A 25,352-nucleotide genomic window follows, 5' to 3' on the forward strand; every position below is an offset into this window, starting at 1 on the left:
ATAAGACGAGATGATGAAGAAGAAGTGCTGCTGCAGAGTTAGTGCATCAGAGAAAACCAAGAAGAAGAGCTGCTGAAGAGCTGAAATTTTCGGCATGTCTAGAACAATTCTTACAAGTATAACACGACGTAGCTGGGCGCCGTGGACAAACGCCGCCAGTGTGCCTACACTCATAGAAAATAAAGTATTTGAATTTTAAAGACGTGGCGCGACGCAACGCTGCGCTTCTCGTCCTGTGTGCGACCGCCTGAAACGCTGTTTTTTTCACCTCCGTGACCAAACGTCTTTGTTTGGGCTTCCAAAAGCGGATGATGTCAGGAAACAGTGGTTGCAATTTATTTTTTAACTCTGTCCCTGAGCATTATAACAAAGCTATCGTATTAAATGCAACAAACAGAAATATAAAAGTGTCCCACATTTATTTTGACAAGAATTATACATATACTCGGACTTTTATTTTGATAGGCGCGTTTTGACGCGCATGCGCTGTTCTCAAACTTCCACGTGCGCATGGGAAGCGCATTTTTCGCAGATAGTCATCTTCGCTAGTTCTGTGACATAATAATTGTTGACATTTATTGTTCTTTGCGTTAAGTGGCACTACATTACATCTTTAATAAAAATGTCGTGTTAAGATTTTCCTCATTCTATGGGCATGTTTGTCTGTTGGTACTTAGCACAGATGTCTGGATAAAAACACCACCACAGTAAGTACGAGCATTTCAGAAAAATACTAATAAACAAATGCAGCGTTTCGTATAGTTCTTACTGTAGTTGGATAACAATAGGACATTCATATTGTCTGTAGAAATCTATCATTTGTAATTATAATTTTGTACTTGACACAACCGTATTCAGACCAGTTTTAATGCATTTGTGCAAGATTATTCAGCATTCATTTAATTGATCTTAAGTAACCATTAACAAGTAAATCTGTTTATTTACATATTTCATTTGATATGTTCTCACATTTCTTCCCTTTAATAACGTAACGATGCCTCGTTTCTACAGCTCTAAACAAGCTAAATAAAAAAAGGACAAAAAACAAAACATAATGCCTAATTCAGCAAAGAAACTGACTACAATGGAACATCAGAGTTCAGATGATGAAGAGGACGTTTTAGAGATGGAGAGAAACTTTGCTTTACTTAGTAAAAGGAGCACGATGCAAACTTCAGGAGAGGATGAAGAGGAATTGAGAGATGAAGATGCATCTGCAGAGGAAGATGAGTCAGGGAGTGATGAAGATGAAGCAGATAGTAACGATGAAGATGAAGCAGATAGTAACCCTGAAGATGGAGTCAGCAATGTACAATCACACACGGAAGGAAAAGGTCAGATCAGGGGCCGTATGTATAAAGCCGCTCAGAGTACATTTTTAGTCCTAAGTGTCAAAATTCTAAGAATGACGTAATTTTACTCTTATTCCTAGACTTAAGAATAAGAGTGATTCATAAAGGTTCCTAAGTGTTAAGACTAGGTCCCAGCTCCTAAATTATTTAAGAGAAAGACTTTGTAAAAGAGCATAATAGGACCACTTTAAGGTGGGCCTTTAGCCCCATTGTACCCTACATTTAATTTTAAGATACTGCTTTATTATTATTAGTGGTCATTGTCCGGATTATTATGAATGAAATCACAAAGCTATCGTATTAAATGCAACAAACAGAAATATAAAAGTGTCCCACATTTATTTTGACAAGAATTATACATATACTCGGACAGAGGTCTCCTAACCTAGTTAGGAGTAACAAGATAGCAGCACAGAGGAGGAAACAAACACTTTCCAGAGAAGATATATTGGAGTTATATGATGATATGGAGTTGATAAAACAATACAAACTTGATTGTCAAGATCAAAAAGTCTTCTTTTTTTTTTTTGTAACTGACAAAGTAAGAAATGTAATAACCTCTTCCACTCAACAAGTCAATGCTCTAACTGCAGAAATGTAGTAATTACATTTTTTTGGCTTTCACTTAAACCACTAAAATACAAAGGGGAAAAAAACACTGTCCAGTGTTGCCAACTGCTTATAATCGAAAGTAGCTAAACCTGGTCACTTAATGTTGCTAGATGACCTCGTAAAGGTGAGTTCACTGATCTATATTTATATTTATATAGATCAGTGAACTCACCTTTATGACGTCATGGGAGAGTCTCGGAATGTACATAAGGTTTGTCCAAGAAACTGATTTTGTTGCTAGGCTTTTGAAAAAAAAATTTAAAAGTGTAGTGACAAAAAACACTAAATTGGCAACACTGGCACACTGACTACAAAATAAGTTATTAAAATGTCATTGGTCCTCTTGTTTTTGCATGTGTTCATAATTTCTTTGTATGACACCATGCCAAAAATTATGACTGCTCAATTTGGCTTGTTTCATTGCATTATTGTCACAAATAAAACAACTGACTCTAAGCAACTATGCAATATGCTTGCAAATTCTTGAACATTCATTTATTTTATTTTTTTTAATTACGGGTGAAATTTCCTAGGCCGGACCTCACTTTTGGCCACTACTATATGGCAATTAATTAACTTTCCAACTGACCGCCAAACCATATCGCAAAAACAAGCCACTTTTATGAGGATTGTGGGCTTTCATGAAGTTGGAGCCACTGATTGAACTCATGTTCACATCATTGCTCCAACTGTAAACGAGGAGACATACCAATAGAAAACGAAGCATCAGTAATAATTTGTGATAATTTTGCACAATGCAAAGCATTCAAAAAAATTTGTTTTTTTTAATATTTCAGTGTCTTAATTAAATGATTTTATTGTAGTTACATTAAATGATTGGTGTTGTGCTGCTGTGACTTTACATGAGCAGGCTCACTATTGGCTGATTCAGAGGTTGAGGTCAGCCATTTTGTGTTGACATCATTGTAGTCCTTAGTTCACAACACTTAAGTGTCACCTCAGTCAACACTTAAGAATCAGTCTTAGACTTTACTGAAAGCTGCTTTTAGCTTCTTTATAAAAGTCCTACTTTTTACTAAGAATTTTTTGACACTTAAGTCAAAGCTTAAGACTATTCTTAAGAGCATTTCTGAGAAGTTTTATACATACGGGCCCAGATATTTATGTAACCCTGGCAATGGTTTTATCATTTAAGTTATTAATTAGGAATATTTAATTGCTGCCGCTGTTTAAAAGAGCCATGTTACATTTACTTTCATGTCTTTGTATTTGTAACAGAATTATCAACCATGCCCTTTGAGGAAATCATGAGGCTACAGAATAAAGTTGGAACAAAAGCGTACAATAAAATTGCTTATGGTTCCACAAAGGCTCAGAAAAAAAACGCGCCCATGAAACGATTAAATAAACACAGGTACCTGTAGTGTTTAGTGTTATTTATATTGATTAATTATTATAGGATTTATTCATATTTTGCTTTTATATAATTGTTTTCCATTTTAATTTTAGTTAAAATGACAAATTTATTGTTAAATTCATATAAATAAACAGTTTTAGTAATTTTATATACTTATTTTCCATTTTAATTTTAGTTACATTATAATGACTAAATTATTGTTAAATTCATATAAATAAACAGTTTTAGTAATTGTATTACTTTAGCTTTTGTCTTTATTATTTGCATTATTTTATTTATTTATTGTATGTTTTTAAATCTAATATTTATATTTTATTTAATTTCAGCTCCACTTTAATTATTGAAAATTACTTTTATTTTATATTTTTTATTATGTTATGTGCTTTTTCATTTTTCTTAGTTTTTTTTTATGTTTCTGTTTAGCTATATTTCAGTTTTAGTTTTTGTAATTTTACTACTTCAAATTATTTCAGTTAGTTGTCAAGGCAGCATGTCCAATTTTTATTTTTAAGTTTTAATCTAATATTCACGTTTTATTAGATTTCAGCTTTGATGATTTTTATAATCATCAAAGGAATTATAAAAATGAGTTTTATAATAACAATAACAACACTTAACTGCTCAACTAGGTTTTTAAACATTTTTAACCAACTTTGATGACTGTTTGTAGTGATGCATCGTACACAAAAATAAGCAATTGTGTGAGTTAAAGTTATTTTGTCTAGCTGTTTGTGGCTATGTGTATGTTTTGTCTAATCACTGTATGTTTCTTAGACCTCAAGAGATTTCTGCAAAGAAACGTGCCTTTCCTTCGAAAAGTCGTTCCCATCAAGAAAATGGTGCGTTTTAGGAGTTTATTTAATTAATGATTGCTTGTACTTAGGGTTAGGGATTTAAACAAACTATGGAGACCTGATTTTTTACTTTTTAAACCTAACTTTTTCAGATTTCAGGGGACCCTCGCTTTGATGACCTCTCAGGAGAATACAAACCTGACATTTTTTCTCAGACGTACAAATTCATTAATGACATCCGCCAAAAGGAAACAAAGGTCTGTGAAAATCTAAAATGCCTTACCGATTCCTGTTTGTTTTCATTATATGCATTATTTGTATGCCCACTGCTATTTGTTTCAGATAGTGAGAAAGAAATTCGTGAAAGCCAAATCAGACACTAAAAAGGAAGAACTGAAAGCCTTGCTTAAGAGAATGGTACGTTTAAAATATACAGACACTTTAAACTTGAATAACTCAAAGAAAGCTATATAAAACATCATTACAGTTGTGATAACCTTAATATTGCTGCTTATGATTAGTTTTATATCTAATCCGTGTGTGCATGTGTGTGTATACAACAGGAAAACCAGCAGAGGGCCCGACAGAGACAAGAGCATGAAAGAGAAAAGGAACTTCACTTCAAGCAGAAACAGAGAGAGCTGGTTGGCCAGGGACACAAACCTTTCTACCTGAAGAAATGTAAATCTGTCTTTCTTTTTATGCTGTTCCTTGACTTTTTACATTGTTGAATTATATTTATAGAACATGTAGAACTTAATGATTCTTTTGGAGAACATTTGTTTGTAAATGTCCCGTTATTCAGCTTTCTTTTGAGCGCCAGTGTTTGTAACCGTGTTAGTTAGCAAAGAAAGATCAAATAACCTGGTAATATGCTCATTTTTAGTTTATGACATCTTTAAAACCCTTCTACAGCTGACAAGAAGAAGCTGGAATTGGCTGAGAAGTACAGCGAGCTGAAAAAGAGCGGGAAGCTGGAGAACTTCTTGAGTAAGAAGAGGAAACGTAATGCCACCAAGGATCGCAAAATGTTGCCCAATCAGCACAAGAAGCGCCATATATGGACCAATCATGGCTCATCTGTGGCACCTTGAATTGATTATTTGTCTTAGTGTGACATAATGCAGAAGGACGTCTGCTGAAAAGTAAATCCTGCTGGACTGTGATGTTAAGAGAACTTGGTGTAATTTGAGGTGTATATTTCACCTACATTTGCACAGATATGGATTTAAATGTGTTTTGTTAACAGGTTTGCCATTTAAGATGTTTTTCTTAAATATCCATTGTGTTTTGTTTTTTTTGCATTATGTTTTGAACATTTTCTTAAAATAAAATCCCTAAATTTATTCTCTGACACTCTTATTTTACCACTGGATGGAGCTACTGATTCTTGTCTGATTCTTCTACTGATTTTTTTGTCTCAACAAACCACAGTTCCTAACCAGCAAAACTTAATACGCAGAAAAATCAACTATCTGAACTGCCACCGCATGACGTTAATCCAATTTTTTGACCTCAAGGGCACTAGACATAAACCCATTTCATACAGACATCCGTCAACAGGATGAGTCAGCTCGCATTTGTATCTGCCCTCTCAAAATCCAAAAATATTTCCCTTTCGTCTAGATCATGAACCAATTAAACACGGCCTGTTTAGGCCGAGGTTGTTTGTGGTGAATCCACAGGGTTTCGAAGACGGCCATATCTTGAAATTGCTATGATTAAGACACAGACAGCAAGGACCCTGCTTGAGAAATCACAATTTTCAACAGCGTCATAGTTTAATCTGTTAGTGTTCAGCTTTTTTTGTGTTCTTCTGGATTAACCTACTTTGTAGCAAGGGTTTCCTAAACCTTGCAATCCTGGAACAAACACCCCTTGGCTCGAGCCGCACAAGGGTAAAGACCTCACTTAGTCATTTAATTTGCATCCTTGAGTAATGGATGGGACTATCATGGCTATATATCTTCCTAACCTGCTGGTCCATGTGCAACTAGAGTCCATCACGTCCCTTAAGGGGGTGGATTTAATGCAGTCTGCAAATTTAAAGAAGGGCTTGATTTTAAAGCAGGACACCACAGCTAAGACTTTCGTGTTTGAAACCATCCTCGCTTGAATACAGAACGGTGGATTAGTGGCCTTCCTTAACCTTTGGTTTCATGTCGGAGTCATTCCTCTGCAGTTAATTCCTTTCTTTGAGTCACCGGAGGCTTTTAGAAATCTTGTCAGGAATCTAAAGTACACAATCCCTTCCCCTTCATCCTAAATCTGCCGTTAAAGATGCGGTCGTATTTCCGGTATTAATAAGAATCTGACACTTCGGCTAAACAGAAGATTGTAGCATTTGTCACACTCTATGGCCATTGGGCCACCCAAAGGAGTTATTGCTGGAACACAAGCAGGGATCGGGGAATGCTAAACTGAGAACCATCATTCTTAATCCACGAGTTAGGTTATTGCTACGCCTTCATGCGCAGGAAAGTAAACCAAGGCAACCCGAGACTCTTTTCAGACAGTCGCAATAGGCACAGAGGACAGATTTGCATTTTATTACCAACTTGTCACTTTGTTGACGTCTTCATATTTATGGGTACAACAGTGGAATGAGTGGAGTGGGATTGGGAAATGAAACAGACCAGCCTCAGACCTCGGCAAAGGGCATTAAAACAAAGAATGCACTGAAACGTGATTTTTAGGACATGCTCCTTTCAATTTTTGATCAACTTTTGTTGGTCCTGGAATAACATTCCTATCAAAGAAACAGTCCTAAACCTATTTCAGTCCTCAACCTTGAATTATGGATTGATAAGAATGGTGTACATGCACCTAAACTTAATCTTTTCCCTTATCACTAATTACTGTGTCTAATTGGATGATAGTACCAACACGTAAGTGTATCATACTTTGCAAAACCATGGTCAATTTTCAGTGTTCAAATCATCATTTGGAAGCTTCTACTTAAGACTTGAGTGATTTTGGTTGAAACAAAATGGACTCGCTGGACAATTTAATATTTCCTTCTTTTGTTGTAAATTCCTGACAAAGACAGGAAGCTTCTCTAATGCCAGTACAATGTAATGAAGTGCAAATGATGCATTCAAGGTGTGTAGGGTGACCATACGTCCTCTTTTTCCCGGACATATCCTGGCTGGGATTTCTACATTTCCTAAAATGTCTCAGTTTTGGCTTTGTTTTCCTATTGTTTTCAGATTTGCTAAAGGTAATGGCTGAAAAGTACCTTGACCAATAGTGTGCAGGCATTGTACACAATTGACCAATCATGGTGTGTGAGAAGGTGGGATCTATAGAGAACAGTTAAAGCAATGCAAATATGTGTATATATATATATATATATATAATGAATGAGGACTGTAGAGAGCACGTCAGTAGGAAAACAAAGCCAAAACCCAGACATTTTAAGCAATTTACAAATCTCTGCCAGTTTTGTTAAATGCAGTTAAATGCACATGAACATCACCACAAAGTTATAAGAAAATTTTAAGAGTTGGGGCGTCAGTGAGAAAACATGGAGGACGATATGGATGAAACCCATGTATTGATATTAAAATTGATTATATGATTTTTTCCAATTTACAATAAAACATAGGAAAATGTAGGATCATAGGAAATGTAGTTTGGTCATAAGCATTTTCAGACAAGCTTCGCTTTTTTCACCAGTGGTACATAAAACATCTAAATTGTCCAGTCTAAATTCTCAACTTCTAATGGTCAATACCAATTTATTTCCACCAGAAATAAGTGTTTAATCAATGACTTAAACTAATAAAGGCCAAAGTTTCCCACTGAAAAATACGACCTAAAGTGGCATTTTTGCATGCTCAACTGGCAAGTATAGGATCATTCTGACTTGACTTCAAACTACTTCATCAAGATGAAGATAATTTTAACACCTTAACAATCAAAAGAGAGTGTCTTCACACTTTTTTCAATTCTCCCCTGAAAGATTTCGTAAGATAGAGTGGTTTGCCTTGCCAAGAGCCAACAATCCATTTCAGGGGCGGCCTGCTGGGAAATCTACTGCTAAATGAGGAGGGAGCTGTGTGCCTTACAGACGCTGACTCCACGACACCTCCGCCTCGTCCCCTGACACATTACGACAGTCCTGTCCGTAATGACATTAGCCGACTGAGTGCTGAGAAGCAAACTGCTGCCTGGATTGAATTACCGCACCCCTCAGTTTCTCTCGCCCATCAGATTATCCATCTGATGACCATCGGAGGGAAAGTGGATTTTCGAGATGCTGCCCAAGTCTCACATGTGTGCTCTCCAAGGCTAAAGATTTGTTTATGACCATGGATATGTGGATTTTACAAATAAGGTGGTGAAAGGGAATCAAGGACACATTTAGAGATGCAACATGGTGCAGATGGGATTAATGTTGTGTCAGGTTAGCGTTAACTGCATTGGTAATCAGGGATTTGAGCTTGGATGTGTGACAAAAGGACATTGCGAAAGCAGGCGAACTTTTATCACCGTACCAAGCAAAGCCATATTACTTGAATATAAAATGGTTGTTTCTGGCTGAAACGCTTGCAGGTTAAATCACATTTGGTTTAATCAGCCCTAAACTTAGAGTGTGAAACACAAGACAAAAGAAAATAAATATTTAGGCTTTGCATTCAATATGGGCACGGAAAGCACATAAATATAAATACATCAAATCTTTTCTTATTCAGGCCTATTGTAGATTCATGAAACAAACTTTCCTGACATTTCTCCTTCGAGTTTAGATTCCCAAAAGGGGCAAAGAACAACTAAACAAATAATTTATTTAAAGGAGACATATTATGCCCATTTTCACAATATGCAGTATTAGTCTCTGGTGTCCCCAGAATGTGTCTGTGAAGTTTCAGCTCAAAATACCCCACAGATCATTTATTATATCATGTTGAAAATGCCTATTTTGAGTGGAAGCAGAAACAGGCTGTTTTTCGGGCTTGTCTCTTTAAATGCAAATGAGCTGCTGCTCCCCGCCCAGTGTTGCCAGTTGGGCGGTTTTGAATTTGATTGTGTGGGTAAAAATTGGCTTGGGCGGGTAAACAAAATTTGGGCTGGTTTGGGGTCAGTTTGGCGGTTTTCAAACATATAAATTGCATAGGCTAATTGTTTAACAAATCAAGCCCAAGTATGTATACTGCATCCAATCAGTCATCATAACGTTACTACACACACCCACACACACACACACACTGCAGAGGCGCTGGTGCTGATGTAAACGTCGACAGCCGCACTTATCACGAGGGCTCAGCAGACGGACGTTATGATTCATGAGTGACTAGTTTTTAGCATGATAAGTTATAACGTATCTGATTTTGAATGTAGTATGACTGTATATTCAAGTAATCACAATGCCTAAATATAAGTTAAAGAGTGGGAGAGTGACTCAACTCTCAAAACGTGAATTATTGGGGAGTGAGATGACATGAAGGATCTATCACTGCAACTCCGAAATCAGAGCACATTTGAATTAATCATAACCGAAACTAAATATGTCGGTTATACGATCCTCTTATCTTTTAAACGGCCCAGATTGATAAATCCTTGAAAACTGCTAGACTTGATTAGTTTTGACTGTGCAAAGTTCTGTATTATGTTCTACAATATGAACTTAACAAGAGGCTTCCTCTAGTTCTGTGTAAAATTATAGAGCGACACAAAGGTAAGCTCTATATGTTGTTGTCTAAGCATTATTGTTGTTGTTATTTTTTTAATTGTCGGATTATAATTAAGTATCAATGAATGACACAGTTTTGAGTTGACTGTCATGGTGTGCGCATGAACGAGTGTGAAATACCTGCTAATTACGTTGCTTTTTCTTATCACTTATATTGGGCACTTTTTGCATTTAAACTGACTGCTGACATTGAAAATCATGCATGTGTTGTTTCGAGGGTATCGGTTAATTTCATGATTGCCGTTTTGACAGTGTCTGCTTGCATATTTTGTAGGCTATTCGTCCCGATTTGATCCGTTTATCTGCGAAATTTATCTTATTTATAATTTATATTAGCCTATTTTGTTGTCAATATTTTGTTTTAAGGAGTTAAAATGGCCCTTATCAACCTTGATTTACATATTCTATAACATTATTTTGACAGTTAAAGTTTTGGGCGGTTTTTGGGTGGGTTTTTGTGAGCTTTTGGGCTGGAAATCGTCCATCCAATCTGGCAACACTGTCCCCGCCCCCTTTTCCAGAATAGAGCTGCGCCATTATAGCTCGTACCTGCTAAAAACATGTTTTGGTTCTGATTATCATGTTTATCGCGCTAAAATCATGCGTTTTAAACCATATGAGTTTAAACTTCTGATATACGGTTTTCTGAGTGCACACATCTGAAGCACACGCACAGAAAGTGACCACCACACAGCATGTGAGTACTAAGTTCTCATTCACACATGTCTACGTTAAAAACACACGAGTAACAAAAACGGTTGTGTCTGTGAAGGTAAACAGCTGGGAAATAAATCGCTTGTTTATTTTAGAACTGTGTGGCAGCAGCAATATACAGTAAATAAATCAATAAATCCACTGCTTGTCTCCTCTGAGGCTGGGACTCTAAACAGTGTTCTGTGCTTGTCTGTGCAGCCAAAGACAGAACAGTTAGCATGTTTTGCTCAAACTTTCGCCATGGCAGTAGAGCTGGTATACCATTGTCACTCGCGAAATCAAAATGACTGCACCATGAGTGTAAATTTACAGATTAAGGGGCGGTGATATTATAATGAGATCCCTTTCCCTCGTCACCAAGGGTGACACTTGCAGAAAAAGGCTTACTAAAACAAAATTACTGGGTTAATCTTTTTCACGTTTCCTTGGTTGGTAGATGCACCGGGGACCTGATTATAGCACTTGAAACCTGTAAAAGTCAGATTTTCATGATATGTCACCTTTAAAGGTGAAGGTCTTTGTAATTTCTGCATCAATAGCGGCATATAAGAGACTTGCCAAAACTAGATTTGGAGAATATGTAGGTTGTGCTTGGCCAGGAAAATCTTGCGGTTCTCAGATAGTGCATGGCTGCAATGTGGTTGCAAGGGCATTTTGTACAGGTTCTTGGCTCTTCAGGGTTGCTAGGGTACTTTGGGTGCTTTCTAGGTAGTTGCTATGGTTCTTTGGGTTGTTTAGATGATTTCTAGATTGTTATGGGTTGTTGCTAGGGGTTTGCTGAGGTATTTTGTATAGTTTCTAGAAAGTTCTGGGTGTTTGCTATAGGGTACTTTGAGTGGTTTCCATGTGTTTTTTAGTATGTTCTGGGTGGTTTCTAGGTGGTTACCAATGTATTTTTGGTGGTATCTATCTATCTATCTATCTATCTATCTATCTATCTATCTATCTATCATCTAACCTTTAACTAAACATCTTACAGATTTTGTGAGGTGCATGTAAACTCATGAGCTGCATATAATGCTTGGTTACGTAAAACAAACTAAGCTGTCCCACAATGCCTCAGCCTTGTTTTTTATCATATCAGGCAGCAACTTGTCAGGGTTTAATATGACAGATATGTGTACAAAACATCTTAAGCAGAAAGACAAAGGAGTTTGAAAGACTCCTCAAGAGAAGTACTTCTGACAATGTAAACAAGTCTGTGACAGATTTTTTCACAGCGGCTCTGGCTTCTCAAATCTTCTCTTAGGCACAAACGGAGTGATTGATTCATCTTTCACTCAGTGGTCGCTGAACAAATCAGTTTTAACTGAAACTATCACTCTTATTGAATTTTTATCTAGACTTTTATACCTAGTGGAAAGTAATTATTTCTTTGGCTTTTGAATATACACTATCAAAAGTGTGAAATTAATTTTTTTAGTGTTTAACATTCAAAGGAAGACTGCTTTGTGTCTTGACACTGATATATTAATTTCATACCCCGCATAAAACATGCCCCATATGGAGTTGTTAACAATGGGATGAATGTGTATGGAATATTAAGATGCTTAATTATATTCAAAATGAATTTTAAAAATGAACGAACAAAGCCAAAGACTGATTAACTGAACATATGCCTTCAAGTGTCTTCATTACAGTTTAATCAAATAATAACTGATAATGGTGCTATAAATTGCCTTTCAACCCAGAAACAATGCAATCACTGACAACGGTGATAATATAGCAAAAAAAAAAAAAAGAAAAAACAATGGCGGATGGTATTATGACATCCTTAAATTAACCTGCAATTCATCTTAATTAAAGTCAGACATATGTGCCACCCAAAAATACATCATATTACAGAGTTAAAATGGGTTACAAATGTGGTTTAATGTTGATTTTTAAACTGTCATTGCTTTTACAACCTGCATAGTGATAGTATACCAGACAAAAACTGGTCCATTATCACACCATCTGCCATGTTAATAGAGGTACAGAAGCAGCCTTTAATATGACAATGCCCTCATAGAGCATGATTCATTGTTGACTCTCCTTAAAGTCTTTTCCAGTTTCTTTTTTGAGCATCAGAACAGCAGCGGTATCACCTGAGGCTCATGTTGCCATAGGAACTCCCTCAGGTGTGAGGCAGCAGTGACAACTGCATCACAGTGTTGCGATGGTGATGTTTCTCTTAGTTTAAACTTCTACGAGAAGTACCTTTGGTTAATAAGCTCAGTTTAAGATACCAACCATTTTATGTAATTTACTTTAAATTATCTGATGGTTTCTGATCACTTTACTGATATTTATGGAAATAGACATTTTTTTTTTACTAGTTATATGTTATTTCAGAGATAGATGTGGGGATAGAAATTAAATTCAACCAGGTTGCCTGACCATGTAACATAAGTATGTGTTCAAACAGTTTTTGGCTCATTGCATAGCCTAATTGTAAATAAAATAAAATAAGATATTGATTTTTATTCAAATAACGAAAACCGTGTCATGACAACAAGCGGCGATACAACCAGATTGCAGTCACAGTGACAAGAGATTTGTCCAACCACACTGACTGAACACGACAAATGGGACGTGATGTGGCGCAAACCAATCACAGCACCCCTCAGAAAACTTCTCAGCCAATCACAACACTTTTCTCTGTGTGCGCTCTCGCACCAACCCACTGGTAACGCACTAAACTGAAGAGCATAAACAAAAACACATACCTTTATTTTCATGACTTCTGCGATGGTTCTCCAGACGGTAGGCTTTTTATGATTTTCATTAAGTAACTGGGAGGATTGAAGGATATAATATTCGATTCTTTCACAAACCCCTTGCCCAAATATGATGTGTATTCTACGCCCCCCACTTTTAATAAAAGGTAAATTTGTCCCCTGCACTTTGTAGGGATTTCTTAATACCACAAACCACAGGACTGTGATATGCCACTGAATCGACTCATCATGAGGCTTCGAATTAATTCAATCAGGAGACAACAAAGCTTTCTTTGTATCAGAACTGGAAAGTTCGTTCACAACATATAGAAACCACGGTGTCTTGTGACCACCGATGAATGTAACTATTATATCCAAACAGGAAAAGGATGAAGTAAATTAACTAACCTCAGGCCACACGGGATCTATACGTGACTAACACATGATTCCCATCACATCCTGCATTCCAACAGAACGAAGAACATGGTATCTGGAAATGTTCCAGCGACAGACTCACTTGGACCCCATGACCGTCTAATGCATAAATTGCTAAATCCGATAAACAGAAAGCGACAGATTAAGAGCTCTCTGTCCAGGAGAAGAATGGCAGACTCCCAACTCGTGAGAATTTCCCTCCAGCAGCCATCCAGGAAGCATCGTCAGCAACGAGAAAACCTCTCAGCTTCACAGATTTCAGCAAAACGCAAGTACAAACAAATCTTACAGCTGCTGAAATGGATGCTGAACTGGTGAATTGAGTTAAGCAGTAAAGATAAGAAAATATCTGCTTTGTGAATTCTCTCAGGCTGAATTTAAAACCACTCGTGGAAACGAGTGTTAGAACAAAGAAAACTTCATGCAACTCCATTAACTCATTTTCTTCAATCTTCCAGGCTGAATTTAAAACCACTCGTGGAAACGAGTGTTAGAACCAAGAAAACTTCATGCAACTCCGTTAACTCATTCCTTCATTCTTCTGAGCTGTATATGTGTGTATGTGTGTTTTAGCTTAGTTTTAATGTAATCTAGAATAGCCAATAAATTTGTTTTCATTTATAAAGAAGTATTGTCTGGTGTCATGACATTTTAAAGTGAAACATTGCCAAGATCCTTGCTACCTAGCTCGTAGCTTACTTATCAAAGAACGTATTACCCGTGGCCAGGGAAATACAAAGATTCAAGTTGTTAAAATATACTGAGATCACCGGCTCGCTGGACGACCGTTGATTTAAAGTGTAAACTGTCAAATTTGAATTAAGTTTTAATCAGGTGGACCTCTAATTTTCAGATTCGAGTCCTTTCAAACCCTGAATGAATTAATAATAATTAATTCCCTAAAATTAAGTAATCAAGACATTACACTTTTTTTCGGCCAAGTGTGTTCATGTAGAGGTTTTCAAGGGCGAGTGTGAATAAATCTAGATTTAAATTAAGAGAGAAAATATAGTCTATGCATGACTTGATGTTATATTCGTATCCAAAATGAGGCGATGTGAACTTTATGGAGTGCCAAACACTCTCATTCATACTGGAGTATGTTTCATTCATACTGGAAGCCGGAGGGCACTCTCCTGCAGAAAGTCCGAAACGGACTTGTAGACGTAATAACTTATGACGTGCCAGGAAATACCTAGGGCAGTGCTTCCCAAACCTGTCCTGGAGGCCCCCCTGCCCTGTACCTTTTGTATGTCTCCCTTATCTAACACACCTGATTCCACTCATCAGCTCGTTAGTAGAGACTGCAAGAACTAAATTGGGTGTGTCTGATTAGGGAGACATACAAAATGTGCAGGGCTGGGGGTCCTCCAGGACAGGTTTGGGAAGCACTGACCTAGGGTGCTTCTCAATATCACCAAAGCCATAAGAAGGCAAGCCTGCAACCTTTAGCCAAAAAAGCATAATGGCTCATGCTAACGCTTCCATTTTGCCAGTACGATGGAAAGGAGACCAGAGGCCGTTTTTTTTAATGGATATCAATGGAGGAGAGGCATTACTACGCTGAATAAACAGCTTTTTAGAGGAAACAGCTTATCATTTAATGAATCGACAGCCTATCAGCTAAACTCCAACATGTTTTACACTAAGCAATACTTTTGGATTGAACTATTTTTAGAGTTTACACCGAAAACATGCTGTTTTATAAGAGAAGTCACTGACTTTTTGCCACAGGTGGGATACAGCTTACGGCATTTCTCATTCATTCCTATGGTATCCGTAAATGACGATTGAGTGTCGCACAACTCTGACTGAAATTCAAGAGTTTCACGTCAAGGCTGTAATGTGATTGGTTATTAAGGCACACGTGATCCAAGTTGACCATTACACTTTCTCCAATAGTAAGTAATACAGACCCTCTCATCTCCCTATAGTAAAACAATCTCTGATATCCCTCCTCATTTCCTCGTTTCCTCGCTCCTCCATCCTCCATCCTATGACCCGAAAACCGATCGGGCTCAGCCATCTTGTAGGACATCTCAATTCTCTAATTGCACTTCGAGGAGGCAAGGATCGAGGAGTGAGGAGGCTTCCCTCTTGTCCAAATACCCACACTTGTGGTCTTGGCCACACAGGAAGTAAGTGCGCAAGACTGTCCCTGGTCTTAAAAACGCCAAAGTGCAGTGCCCTTAATGCACACTAAATCGCTCCAGAGCGGTATTAGTGTATCCCATCATGCATCATGTTGAGGAAGTAAATCGTGAGACTTTTTGCCGAGATCTCGTGAGAGGTCACGGAAACCTTTCCAATGTATATCAAATATGAATAATAGTTAGATATTACATATGATTTGGTAGTAAAACAAAGAGTTGCACGTTTTGTTGGTGCAAATGACTAGTGGTGATAATTGTTTTCTACAACATTTGCAACTGCATTTTATCACTTAATTAGAAGCACTACAAAATTAAATTGTGTCATCTGTTATAGAGACTTCTGAACAGACATTTAGAAGTTGATTTTAAAATGCAAGTATGCAAATATAAAATGCAGTATTGAAAATAAAAATAAAGCTCTGTAAACACTTGCATTTTTACAACACTATAGTGTGTCCCATCGGGTAATGAAAAGTTCTACAAACACTTGTGGTCTTCATGTTCACTTGAACACTTTGACCAAAAACAGGAAATATGTCATGTAAGTAGTCAAGTGGTCAAGTGCAAAGACCGCAAGTGCGGGTATTTGGACAAGGGCTTCCTGAGGAGTCATGAGTGAGGATACAGGTGTATCCTTTGTGGAAGTGTTTTATCGACTAAACGTGACGCACATATAAATTCTCCTCCCCTTCACATCTGCACCAAGTGCTAACCATGGCAGAAAATACAAACACACATAAATGTGAGTATTAAGCATGAAATTATTGTTAATGTGGGTTATGTTTTGATAGTGCCTTTAATTTTGATGCATAACGTGTACTTTTCAGCACAGTTTTAATTACATTTATTTACGTCTCTTGATTTTAATGGGTTAATGTAAGCATGAAGTTATTGTAAATGTGGGTTATGTTTTGATAGTGCCTTTAATTTTGATGCATAACGTGTACTTTTCAGCACAGTTTTAATTACATTTATTTACGTCTCTTGATTTTAATGGGTTAATGGGTAATTAACGGGTGGGGACCAACACCCCTGTAAAGGCAGCTGCAGGGGGTGGCGGGGAGACGTTATTATAATTATATCAAAGCACATGAAAATGAAAGAAAATTAAACAAACTGTAATACTATACAAGAAATAAAAAGCAGTTAATAACTGGGAATAGTTCATTGTTAATAACTGGTAATATATATATATATATATATATATATATAATATGGACAAATGTGGTATTTTGTGGAGGTTGAATCTATTACAATAAAAATAATTATTTCTAATATTCAAGAATCCCGACGCGCAAGCTAAATCCAGCGGTGTAGAGTCATCATTAATTGAAGTGATGCTAAAGGGAGCGAGGATGTATCATTTCACTTGATTCAATTCCTCCGTCCTTGCGAATTCCCTCACATCCTGAAGGGGTGGAGCTAAGACGCGAGGAAAGGAAGCGTGGAAAGGAAATGAGGATGCACAAATAAGAATTGAGAAGCACCCCTAATATAATACGATACATTAACCTTGTCGGCTTCATGAGTGAATCGTTCGTTTGAATCATCGTTTTTTGGAGTATCGGATGAACAGGTTCACAAAACCGTTCTGAGCAATGTGAATTGAACTGAATCGATCCGAGTGGTTCTCGAGTCAACAATCAAACGACTCATTTAACCGAGATAGGGTGAAATGTGTTAACGTTTTAGAGCAGGGGTCTCCAAGCGCGGTCCTGGAGGGCCAGTCCTTCAGAGTTTAGCTCCAATTCTAATTAAACACACCTGGACCAGCTAATTAAGGTCTTACTAGGCAGACTAGAAACTTCCAGGCAGATGTGTTGAGGCAAGTTGCAGCTAAAATTTGCAGGACACTGGCCCTCCAGGACTGAGTTTGGTCACCCCTGTTTTAGAGCATGTATTATGATATGTAAAGGTGTAGTCCTAATTATCCTTCACATAGTTGCTTATGTTACACACTAAAAGATTTTTAAAATCTTAAAAGATTTTTAAAATCTTATAAGATTTTCAAAATGTGAGAGATCACAAACATGAGGACAAAAAACCCTAGATTGAACCGTTTTGCTCCTATAGTGTGTGGTGTGCTGCAATGCGACAAAGACAGCACACCACACACCAACAGATTTTCAACCAGAGTCCCGACTGTGAACACGGGAAATCTCCCAAAATCTCTCGAGACTTGGGAATAAACATGGCAGACGATAGCAAAGACTATAGAATACCCTTACCTCTTAAAGGGACTTTGATGATAGGCAGGAAGAAATTGCGATGACTGCGTTTGTTATGCTTCCGTCTTCTGTCAGCTCGCTTTCTGATTGGATATTGTTTAATTTCACGTGATAATCTCCAGATCGTACGCGTTTTTGTCCTCGGCGCCTCCGACATTCTTCCGAACAGATTCAGTCACTCTTAACACACCTCACACCACAGGAAAATCTGATAAGATAATCTTTAGAACCACCAAGATAATCGGGACATTACCTAGGATTGTCGGAAGGGGAGAAATTGGCCCAAAAATCAGCCTGATTATCTTGTGGTGTGTACCCAGCATTATTTGTTCAAAAGAGTCAATTCACAAAAATTATTCTGACTTCCTCTCACTATGAATTATACTATTGACTCCTTAAATCTAACATTATCAACACCACAATGTAACAGTAGAGCTATACAAGCACAGACATGCAAATATACACATTCTAGGGTTTATTATTCAAATTAAAATATGTAGAATTGTTCAAAATTTACTTTGAAATATTGAAAATGTCTATTTCAGTTATGTACTAGGCTATTCACCCACTTGGGTGCATTTATCTAACCACATTATGCCTGAGAAAGTAAACAATCTCAGCTAAGAAGAGCTAATAAGAAACTTTTAGAGAGGAAAGGTGTTACTGAATTACCAAATTATTATATTAAATTAAGCAGAGTAACAGATTGACGGCATTCTTGGGTAAACAAGCAGAGTGTCTGGATGACGCATTTTGTTTTGGTCTTGTGTGGCAGTCTGGGCACTGGGGTTGGCACAACGGCCAGCTGAATGCATTGTTAGACTAATTGAAGTGGAAACAAGAGGACTGAGACCCCCTGTAGGTTCTGTGGCGGGAACAAAACTACACAATTGTATAATTCAAGAATCCAAATGCTGTGTCGACAGATAATGATGTGTCCAATTAAATGCCCCTGAAGCTGTTCCAGTATATGACTGCAGCCGCAATGTGTTGAAATGCCATGTTCTTCCAAATGCAGCTTAATTGCCACCCACTGGTTCTGTCAACAGGTGCCAGTGGCTCTGAATCATACTGGGGGAAGTGTGTTAAAGCTTTTCTGTGTTTCCATCGCGGATTATGAGTGAATTTTCATCAGCCGTGTACACAGACGAGTTTCAAACAATTGTCAATCGGGACTTAATCGAATTATTAAATGGGTTTATATATGAAAAGTGGTTTAAGGGGAGGGGCTAAAAAATAGGAGGGCTTGGTGAAGTCATTGAAAGGTAAAGTCATTTCAGAGCATTTGTTTGTATCTATCTAACTATCTATAACTTCACTCAAATCCTGAACTCCACAGCCTTGAGACTTTTATTATCCACACAGAATCACACTAATATGTGCATATCCAGAATACCCAAAGATCTTTTTTTTTTTTATGCTGTCCTCTATTTCTGATTTGACTTTCATGGCTCCCTCCGGATGCATTTATCAGCTGTGGGTTAGTAGTTAACTTCGCTAGAGCATTGCCGGCAGCTACCCCATGTCTTTACAGTCCAATTTTTTTCATTTTTACCCACATTAGGACTGACTGACACATAATCCCTTGGTGCAGCAGTGGCCTCCATTTTCTTGGCAAATAGCAGCGAGTTTAATACCACCCTCTGTCCAAAATAACAACTCACACAATTTTGCTTCTGTAATTGGGCTATTATCGTCGTGGCGTGAGGGCTGTATTCTCAAGCAGACCCACCGAGTCGTTACTTAAGAGGTTTTTCAGTGGTCAGCTATCAATTGGTTATGAAACAATTTGGCTAGGCTTAGTCTGCTATTTGTATACAGTGGAAACATTTAGATTTAGACCTAACTGGTGAACTGATTTTGTTGTCACTGCTTTAGCATAGTGGTTCTCAGCCTCAGCAAACTTTCAAATGGGGCCTCAAGATAACTTCAAATGATTCAAGATCAGACAAAACAATAATTAAAATAAGCTAAAACAACAGAAAATGAAAGTATGTAAAAAATAATTACAAGATATGTAAAAATCCTTAACACTAGAACCGCCACGGGGGAAAATTTACCCATGGCTGTTTTTCAAATGTACGTAACAGATTTTCAATAAAATATCCAAGTTTCTCAGTCATTGACTTTTACTAAAATTGTGTTATTTACAAACCCCCATTGTTAAAAATTGTTTAGATAAAACACTTTAAATGCCAGGGGTCGTTGTATACCTAAAACCACCAGCGGGTTAAATTTACCTATGCATATGCCTACTGTTTTGATATGGCTAAAAAAACATATCATGTCACTGTATTATGCCACTGTCTTTACAAAGAAGTGTCTAGATTCATGAAATGATTCTTTTTAGTCATCAACTATATTTTTGCCCTGTTGTTTTATGTCCAATAGACAATATATGAGCAATAATAATTCACTGCAATGCATAGGATGTATGATGCAACGACAAATTCAAGCGCAGTTTCACCTAATTAATTATTAATTTGTTTAGTTATATAATTTATAATTTTAATAAGAAAACAACAACAATAAACTTGGGGTAATCATAAAAATTGTTTTATTCATTACATCATAGATCTTTTTTTTTCAGGAAATGGGCAGACTAGAATAAATAGCAACACAGTAGCAAACAATAAATTAACAAAAAAATAATTAATCCAAAGTTTGAACATTTATGAGTAGGCTAAAATAAACTTTGGATTAATTATTAATTTTAGTTTTGCCATTTTTATTGTTTATTTTTCGCTTATTATAATATTACACCACCCAAATATGTATTTATTTCCTTCTAATTTTCATTGTCATTGCAGGCTGGTTTAACCTATATTCACCGTTTGGAAAAGTGATTAATGTAGCCTGCATAAAAAAAGCCTTGAACATAAAACAACAGGACAAAAATATAGTTGATGACTAGACATAATAGTTCTTCTCAGTCATTGACTTTTACTAAAATTGTGTTATTTACAAACCCCCATTGTTAAAAATTGTTTAGATAAAACACTTTAAATGCCAGGGGTCGTTGTATACCTAAAACCACCAGCGGGTTAAATTTACCTATGCATATGCCTACTGTTTTGATATGGCTAAAAAAACATATCATGTCACTGTATTATGCCACTGTCTTTACAAAGAAGTGTCTAGATTCATGAAATGATTCTTTTTAGTCATCAACTATATTTTTGCCCTGTTGTTTTATGTCCAATAGACAATATATGAGCAATAATAATTCACTGCAATGCATAGGATGTATGATGCAACGACAAATTCAAGCGCAGTTTCACCTAATTAATTATTAATTTGTTTAGTTATATAATTTATAATTTTAATAAGAAAACAACAACAATAAACTTGGGGTAATCATAAAAATTGTTTTATTCATTACATCATAGATCTTTTTTTTTCAGGAAATGGGCAGACTAGAATAAATAGCAACACAGTAGCAAACAATAAATTAACAAAAAAATAATTAATCCAAAGTTTGAACATTTATGAGTAGGCTAAAATAAACTTTGGATTAATTATTAATTTTAGTTTTGCCATTTTTATTGTTTATTTTTCGCTACTGTGTTGCTATTTATTCTAGTCTGCCCGTTTCCTGAAAAAATAAATAAATAAAAATAAAAATAAATAAATATATATATATATATATATATATATAATGAGACAATATTTACAGTGTTTACCCTTGTTATCATAATCTCTGCAATTCGCTCTGGCATGCTGGATTTTAGCTTCTGGGCCAAATCCTGACTGATGGCGATCCATTCTTGCCTTATTAGTTCTCGCAGTTGATCACAGTTTGTGGGCTTCTGCTTGTCCACTCGCCTTTTGAGGACTGACCACAGGTTCTCTATGGGATTGAGATCCGGGGAGTTGTGCTGCAATGCGACAAAGACAGCACACCACACACCAACAGATTTTCAACCAGAGTCCCGACTGTGAACACGGGAAATCTCCCAAAATCTCTCGAGACTTGGGAATAAACATGGCAGACGATAGCAAAGACTATAGAATACCCTTACCTCTTAAAGGGACTTTGATGATAGGCAGGAAGAAATTGCGATGACTGCGTTTGTTATGCTTCCGTCTTCTGTCAGCTCGCTTTCTGATTGGATATTGTTTAATTTCACGTGATAATCTCCAGATCGTACGCGTTTTTGTCCTCGGCGCCTCCGACATTCTTCCGAACAGATTCAGTCACTCTTAACACACCTCACACCACAGGAAAATCTGATAAGATAATCTTTAGAACCACCAAGATAATCGGGACATTACCTAGGATTGTCGGAAGGGGAGAAATTGGCCCAAAAATCAGCCTGATTATCTTGTGGTGTGTACCCAGCATTATTTGTTCAAAAGAGTCAATTCACAAAAATTATTCTGACTTCCTCTCACTATGAATTATACTATTGACTCCTTAAATCTAACATTATCAACACCACAATGTAACAGTAGAGCTATACAAGCACAGACATGCAAATATACACATTCTAGGGTTTATTATTCAAATTAAAATATGTAGAATTGTTCAAAATTTACTTTGAAATATTGAAAATGTCTATTTCAGTTATGTACTAGGCTATTCACCCACTTGGGTGCATTTATCTAACCACATTATTCCTGGGGAAGTAAACAATCTCACATAAGAAGAGGTAATAAGAAACTTTAAGAGAGGAAAATTGTTAGTTATTGAATTACCAAATTGTCATGGTAAATTAAGCAGATTAACAGATTGACGGCATCCTTGATTAAACAAGCAGAGTGTCTGGAATAAAGCATTTTGTTTTGGTCTTGTGTGGCGGTCTGGGCAGTGGGGTGGCACAGCGGCCAGCTGAATGCATTGTTAGACTAATTGAAGTGGAAACAAGAGGACTGAGACCCCCTGTAGGTTCTGTGGCGGGAACAAAACTACACAATTGTATAATTCAAGAATCCAAATGCTGTGTCGACAGATAATGATGTGTCCAATTAAATGCCCCTGAAGCTGTTCCAGTATATGACTGCAGCCGCAATGTGTTGAAATGCCATGTTCTTCCAAATGCAGCTTAATTGCCACCCACTGGTTCTGTCAACAGGTGCCAGTGGCTCTGAATCATACTGGGGGAAGTGTGTTAAAGCTTTTCTGTGTTTCCATCGCGGATTATGAGTGAATTTTCATCAGCCGTGTACACAGACGAGTTTCAAACAATTGTCAATCGGGACTTAATCGAATTATTAAATGGGTTTATATATGAAAAGTGGTTTAAGGGGAGGGGCTAAAAAATAGGAGGGCTTGGTGAAGTCATTGAAAGGTAAAGTCATTTCAGAGCATTTGTTTGTATCTATCTAACTATCTATAACTTCACTCAAATCCTGAACTCCACAGCCTTGAGACTTTTATTATCCACACAGAATCACACTAATATGTGCATATCCAGAATACCCAAAGATCTTTTTTTTTTTTATGCTGTCCTCTATTTCTGATTTGACTTTCATGGCTCCCTCCGGATGCATTTATCAGCTGTGGGTTAGTAGTTAACTTCGCTAGAGCATTGCCGGCAGCTACCCCATGTCTTTACAGTCCAATTTTTTTCATTTTTACCCACATTAGGACTGACTGACACATAATCCCTTGGTGCAGCAGTGGCCTCCATTTTCTTGGCAAATAGCAGCGAGTTTAATACCACCCTCTGTCCAAAATAACAACTCACACAATTTTGCTTCTGTAATTGGGCTATTATCGTCGTGGCGTGAGGGCTGTATTCTCAAGCAGACCCACCGAGTCGTTACTTAAGAGGTTTTTCAGTGGTCAGCTATCAATTGGTTATGAAACAATTTGGCTAGGCTTAGTCTGCTATTTGTATACAGTGGAAACATTTAGATTTAGACCTAACTGGTGAACTGATTTTGTTGTCACTGCTTTAGCATAGTGGTTCTCAGCCTCAGCAAACTTTCAAATGGGGCCTCAAGATAACTTCAAATGATTCAAGATCAGACAAAACAATAATTAAAATAAGCTAAAACAACAGAAAATGAAAGTATGTAAAAAATAATTACAAGATATGTAAAAATCCTTAACACTAGAACCGCCACGGGGGAAAATTTACCCATGGCTGTTTTTCAAATGTACGTAACAGATTTTCAATAAAATATCCAAGTCTCTCAGTCATTGACTTTTACTAAAATTGTGTTATTTACAAACCCCCATTGTTAAAAATTGTTTAGATAAAACACTTTAAATGCCAGGGGTCGTTGTATACCTAAAACCACCAGCGGGTTAAATTTACCTATGCATATGCCTACTGTTTTGATATGGCTAAAAAAACATATCATGTCACTGTATTATGCCACTGTCTTTACAAAGAAGTGTCTAGATTCATGAAATGATTCTTTTTAGTCATCAACTATATTTTTGCCCTGTTGTTTTATGTCCAATAGACAATATATGAGCAATAATAATTCACTGCAATGCATAGGATGTATGATGCAACGACAAATTCAAGCGCAGTTTCACCTAATTAATTATTAATTTGTTTAGTTATATAATTTATAATTTTAATAAGAAAACAACAACAATAAACTTGGGGTAATCATAAAAATTGTTTTATTCATTACATCATAGATCTTTTTTTTTCAGGAAATGGGCAGACTAGAATAAATAGCAACACAGTAGCAAACAATAAATTAACAAAAAAATAATTAATCCAAAGTTTGAACATTTATGAGTAGGCTAAAATAAACTTTGGATTAATTATTAATTTTAGTTTTGCCATTTTTATTGTTTATTTTTCGCTACTGTGTTGCTATTTATTCTAGTCTGCCCGTTTCCTGAAAAAATAAATAAATAAAAATAAAAATAAATAAATATATATATATATATATATATATATATATATCTCACTATTGTCTGTTTAGTGTACTTTAATAATTTAAATAACATGGGTTATCTTAATATGTGATTAATGACATTTTATTATAATATTACACCACCCAAATATGTATTTATTTCCTTCTAATTTTCATTGTCATTGCAGGCTGGTTTAACCTATATTCACCGTTTGGAAAAGTGATTAATGTAGCCTGCATAAAAAAAGCCTTGAACATAAAACAACAGGACAAAAATATAGTTGATGACTAGACATAATAGTTCCATGACTGAAGACACTTCTTTGTGAAGACAGTGGCATAATACAGTGAAATAATATGTTTTTTAGCCATATCAAAACAGTAGTCATGTGCATGGGTAAATTTTACCTGCTGGCGGTTTTAGATATACAACGACTCCTGGCAGTTCTAGTGTTAATCCTTGTCCA

At 36.6% G+C, this 25,352-nt stretch overlaps 1 pseudogene; it reads left to right on the plus strand.

The window, feature by feature from the left end:
* LOC107653543 (ribosomal RNA processing protein 36 homolog) overlaps window positions 1-5,387 on the plus strand; it is a 12,947-nt pseudogene extending 7,560 nt beyond the window's left edge.
* Window positions 5,388-25,352: the final 19,965 nt, after the last annotated feature.

The sequence above is a fragment of the Sinocyclocheilus anshuiensis genome, unplaced genomic scaffold (assembly GCF_001515605.1).
Source record: "Sinocyclocheilus anshuiensis isolate Anshui unplaced genomic scaffold, SAMN03320099.WGS_v1.1 scaffold1079, whole genome shotgun sequence".
NCBI lineage: Eukaryota > Metazoa > Chordata > Actinopteri > Cypriniformes > Cyprinidae > Sinocyclocheilus > Sinocyclocheilus anshuiensis.